Source organism: Leiobunum rupestre, chromosome 4 (genome assembly GCF_980474605.1).
Source record: "Leiobunum rupestre chromosome 4, qqLeiRupe1.1.hap1, whole genome shotgun sequence".
Classification (NCBI taxonomy): Eukaryota; Metazoa; Arthropoda; class Arachnida; order Opiliones; family Sclerosomatidae; genus Leiobunum; species Leiobunum rupestre.
In genome coordinates, this window is record NC_143387.1 from 20470937 (window position 1) to 20476936 (window position 6000).

Below are 6000 nucleotides of genomic sequence, written 5' to 3' on the forward strand. Positions count from 1 at the left end.
CGCCACTGAATAAAACACTAGTCTAACAAAAATTTGGTTTCTTAAAGGGTCATATGACGTAAACTAGCATTTACGAATAGCGAGAGAAAAATGTTTGCAGCAATCGAGTCCCCGAGATTTTGATGAGCCTGTTACCTACAGTGGTAAAATTCAATCTGGAAGGGGTTTCGTCGTTCAATATCTCGACGGATTATTTTCATAATAATAGAGAGCAATACAGATACGAAACTTTGCGTTTTATTTTATCCAATTGTTTTTCGTATTCCTTTATAATATTTTTTAATTTTTGCGGTTAGTTTTGGGCACCCTCTGTTCCGCTTTTTATTTAATTTTTAGAACGCACAAATCGATGAGAAATTTAAGAAAAATATTAATCCCGTCACTGATTATAACGATTAAAAAATAAGTTATGATGATAAAAAATTAATCATTTGGACACGTAGACCTCCCGCCGAGTGAGCGGTTGTGGTCGAAAAAACCATCCGGTCTCTCATCGTGATTGAGATCCGTCAGGTTTAAAAAATGAATTCAATCGCTCGGGTAGATCTCTCTCGACTTTACGGCAGCGCTTTTTATTGAACGAACTATTTAGCCGCTAGACGACGCGGCGCTCAGAAGTGAGCATGCTAGCGCGTCGATCGGCCGATCTCGCTCAAAGCTCCGTGAACGATCTGTGATTGAGATAACTTTTTGGCGCTCGGCCTGAGCTGGCTCAGTTGAAGAAAGATAAAATAGCGTCACCTGTATTGAGGACTCGCTCCCTTGATCACTCAAATTAAAAACGTCTGAGCGTTCATTTCGGAATTCACTCACAATTTTTGCCCACCTCTGCTGTCTGCCGCCTGCGTTTAATTAAACTGTATTTCATATAATGGGGTCTAGGGCTAGCTATAGGTAAGCTCGATGTTGGAAAATTTGCTGTAAATTATTAGCCGATAGCCGGTGGGAAAATTCGGAGTACAGAAAATTTTCTGTAACGAAAATTCGGCACCAAGTTAGAAGAGATATTGGGAATATCTTAAACACATTTGCCCCTTCTCTGGAGCTTAGGCTGATTAATTTGAAAACTTCTGTTACATCTTTAAAGAAGTAAAATCAGATAAAGTGACCGAGATAAATATTACTAAACATATTTTTATTGTAAAAATTATAGATAAGTTGTTTTAGAAGATGTTGTTTTATTTTATAGAGTATATAATATATGAATATATTTTATTCGTAGCTTAGGCTATGGCCCCCATTTTGTGCGGGATTTTTTCTCTATGGGAAAAAGCATAGGTGACGTTGTGCCACGTGATACTGAAATCACTGTATACACCGAACGTTCCTAGAGGCGAATATTTTAGGAAAGTTCTAGATTTAGGGGGTGCAGTTTAGAAGGTGAATTTTGCGACCCCCCACCACTTTTTACTATTCAACGGGGAGGGCTGGTGCTATTCCTAAAAATTAAGGGGGTACATTAACCCCCCATTTTTACGCCACTCGAGGGGGCCCCAAAAATTAAAAGTGCCATGGGCCCAACAGTATGTAAAGACGGCCCTGCTTTGAAGAACCTTTTCGTATAACTCAGTACGTTTTGGTAACAAGTGATCATTGTTTCGCTCATTAATGAGAGCTATTAATAAAAAAAGGTCGTGACTTGTATAGGCACTTCCGAGAAAAGACATTATTCCAAAGAAATGATAAATATTTATTCAAGTCGAATCGCTAGCTCTGTTACAAAACCAGGTACCTCGAAAGTTAATTTGCTTTTGTTAGTTTTTCTGACTAAAAATCAAATAAATCTATTGGTTGAGTAGTATATTTCCAACGCAGTCTTATATTGCAATTGAATTTAAAGGCGAAACAAATATCACCTTATTTTCGTTTTCAAATAGACCGACGCGACGCCTTAATTAAGATTAAATACACCTTTGTTTATCAATCAAATACGTTTATTTACCCTCCAAAATATGCGTTTGATTTTCCATTTAAAGCTCTATAAAATCAGCGCCATTATATTTTAATACGAATACCGTACCCGCATAGCTACCCGGCGGAGGGCGCAAATACAAACTTGCATAGCTTAATGTAATTCGAGGTATATTTCAGACGCTATTTAATGTTCGTTAAATATTCAGAAGAGGGCGCTGCTTTAGCTTTACTAACGTGACTTACATGTCCTAATTATCTACGAACATGTCACCTATTTTCTCGTTGGAAACATTGATAAGAAAACTACGCTCACGTCGTTGGAAAATACCCCATATTAACTCATTTTAATATGAAACGACCAAATATTACACGAAAACGATATTTATTTTCGTGGTACAAATAGCGGAACGGTTCCGGCTATTCTGAACCGCAAATAACTTGAAATTTGGAGAGTAGAATGTGGAAATGTCAGGAATACGTGGATTGTTTAAGTTTTTTTGCTATATCACTAGGAACCATTCAGTGTAAAATATTAGCGCCTCCAACTTCCAATCTTAAACTAGGATTAAGATTCATTGCACTGTACTAAGCAAACAGTACATTATAAATATGCGAGTACAAAATTACAAAGGAAACGCGGCTTATTAGTTGGATCTCAGTCTGAGCGAACACTTCCTTACCCCAGTGGCGGATACAGAAAAATCTCAAGGGTGGGGGGGGGGGGCGCTAAAAGACATCTTGAGCTATGGGTGTAATAACAAATCATCAAGTCACATGTAAAGCTTAAGCGTCAAGGAGTGGCACCCCCATATGTATCCGCCATTGGTCTTTCGCTACATTCAAATCTACTGGTCTTGTCCAAAGTAATTTACCTGATATTGACCTTTACTTACATCAGACACCCCTATTTTCAATGATCCCTCATGAGTTAGATTCGCCTTTGAAGTAAATGGTTATTGGATTATCCTGGTAACGGTCTAGCTAAAAATTATAAAAACAAGCCGTATTTTATAACAAGATAATTAACGATGAAAACTAAACGAAAAGCTTTAACTTGTGTCCTCTAAATGTACACTGTTAACTGCATTTTCTATTTTGCTTAGTCGTAGAGAATAAGTCGTTTTAAAAAGAAAATAAAAGTTTTATGTTCAGAAAAATACATAATTCACGTGTAGCGACTGCAGCCTTCGACGGCTCGAGAGAAAGAGAGAGCGACAGCCTTACCACTCGCGGGAGGAAAAGTAAAACTGCTAAAATTGAGGATGCTTTATGCTATGTGTTAGTCTGGCTGTCTGTCTATGGGGAAAATATCGATAACAACACACATCTAAAAAGAAGCCACTAAAGGATCGATATTAATGATTTTATTTAAACTTATTTTACAACAGGACTCAAATTTCAAAATAGGATATGAAGTTGTTCATATTCTGATGAGGTACCCAGCAGTGAAACTGTCTAATAGAGCCATAGATTTTCAAATTCCTTCTTTTTCAACGAACTCTACAATATTACAAATCACTGGCTTGAATTTTCCGCAACATTTTCAGAAAATGATATGTTTTCGGTAATTTAAGTTTTTGTTTTATAGCTGGTTATCAGGATGAATATTTAATAATTCTTTTAACGTTATTTCTTTTTCAGAAAGATGTTATTACTAATGAAGATTCGAAAGACATAGAAAAAGACACAAAAAGTCAATCGGATTCCAGTTTATGGAAAAGATGAGGTCAACGAGGCTAAGTTCTTCTACGTTTGGAGCTGTCTGCAGAAGACGAACAGAAGAATGGAATAAATCTGGACTAAATGATGTTGTGGACCATAAAGATATTGGCCATCTAAATGCCATAAAATATGGGGAAAAGTTTGAACCAGTAGCGAAAAACAAGTATGTTCAAGAAATGCTTAACCTAGGCCACGCCGTCACCGTATCCCCATCTGGGTATATCATAAATCCAAATAAATTCTGGCTTGGCACCTCACCTGATGGATCTGTATATGATCCAAGAGATGCTTATCCCTTTGGAACTATCGAAATAAAGTGCCCTTCATCGTTCAATATTACTAGTGTGCAATATTTTACGGAAGTTAATACCGTCCAAAATTATCACATTGAATTATGTATTAAAAATTAATTATTTCATTTGATCTCTAAAGAAGCCAAATATTTTGGGTTGATTATTGAACATGTATTTTAATATTACTATTTTTAATTATGAGCCAATTATGACAACGATTTTAACAATGATTACAATTATTTTTATCAAAACCCATGAAATTGTTATATGCCATAATCTTGAATTAAAAACGAGGGGCAGGTCACTTCCATTTTGGGTGTGTCTTAATCATAATAAAATGATTAAATCAGGGTAATCTTGATTAAAAAATCTAATCAAGATTAGAAAATCTGATCAAGATTAGAAAATCTAATCAAGATTAGAAAATCTGATCAAGATTAGAAAATCTAATCAAGATTAGAAAATCTAATCAAGATTAGAAAATCTAATCAAGATTAGAAAATATAATCCAGATTAGAAAATATAATCCAGATTAGAAAATATAATCCAGATTAGAAAATATAATCAAGATTAGAAAATCTAATCACGATTTAATCACTAATCACGATTTAAACGAGATTTAATTATTCTAATCATGATCTAATTTTGGTAATCAGGATTTAATCATTTTAATCAGATTTAAACATTTTAATTAGATTTAATCATTTTAATCACAATTTAATCATTTTAATCTCGATTTAATCCAAATAATCGGTCGAATCGAGATTTTATGATGGTTTTCTGAAAATTGGCGAGAAGCGCAGCAACGGTAAACAACTGATTTATGACCGGAGATAATCTTGTCTGTGTTGGTCTGTCGAAAATGTGCCATCCTTTTATTCTTCGTATTCGGCGCTCAACGTGTACACGCTAAAAAAGGTTGGGTCAAATTGTACCCATTTTGGTTCAATTGTTACCCAAATTGTGGGTCAATATTTCACCTACCAATAAATTTGGGGAAAATGAAAACAACCCAATTTGAGTAAAAATAATTACCCAAAGTTGGGTAAATTAACAACTGACCAAATGGTTGGGTAAAAATAAATAACCCAAAATTATGGGCTTTGGTAAAAACAGCGCAAAATAAAGGGTTGTGCTATTAATTTGACCCAAATAATTTGGTCATCATATTTACTTAATTAATTTGGTCAATAGCCTAGTGTTGTTGTTAACCATGGCACGCCAAACCGGACAAAATACTTGGTCCTGCTATATTAATACTTGGTCTTGATATATTCATACTTGGTCGTGCTATATCCATACTTGGTCTTGCTTTATTCATACTTGGTCTTGATATATTCATACTTGGTCATGCTATATTCATACTTGGTCGTGATATATTCATACTTGGTCTTGCTATATCTATACTTGGTCTTACTATATTTATACTTGGTCTCGTTATATCTATACTTGGTCTTACTATATTTATACTTGGTCTCGTTATATCTATACTTTGCCTCTCTCTCTCATACATCGAGGTCTCTCATACTTCGACTCTCTCTCTCTCTACTCTAACTTGGTCGTTCGCTATTCATACATCGCACCTCTCTCTCATACTTCGACTCTCTCTCTACTCTAACTTGGTCGTTCGCTATTAATACATCGCACCTCTCTCTCATACTTCGACTCTCTCTCTCTCTACTCTAACTTGGTCGTTCGCTATTCATACATCGCACCTAGACCCAAAATATACCGGCGGCAGCGGCGGCTTCGGCGTGGCCAAAATGACCGGCGGCGGCATTTGTATAAATTTTAGAGCTATTTCTTGTAGCGACAGTTTAAAAAACACGCGACCAGAAGGGCAAGGGCAAATACCAACTCGTACTAGTCCTTCCATGGACTAATTAATGTACTTCGCAAAGGGACGCCCCGTTCCCGAATATTTGCTTCGGGCGATTGTTAAATGTGTGCTCTAGCGGCGGAGTTAGGAACTAACTAACTAATGATAACCGGGGAAGAAGGAAAAGGGGTGAGGGGAGGGAAAATACAAATGTAGCTCAGCAGCTGAAAAACATGTGGGACTGGCTCAATT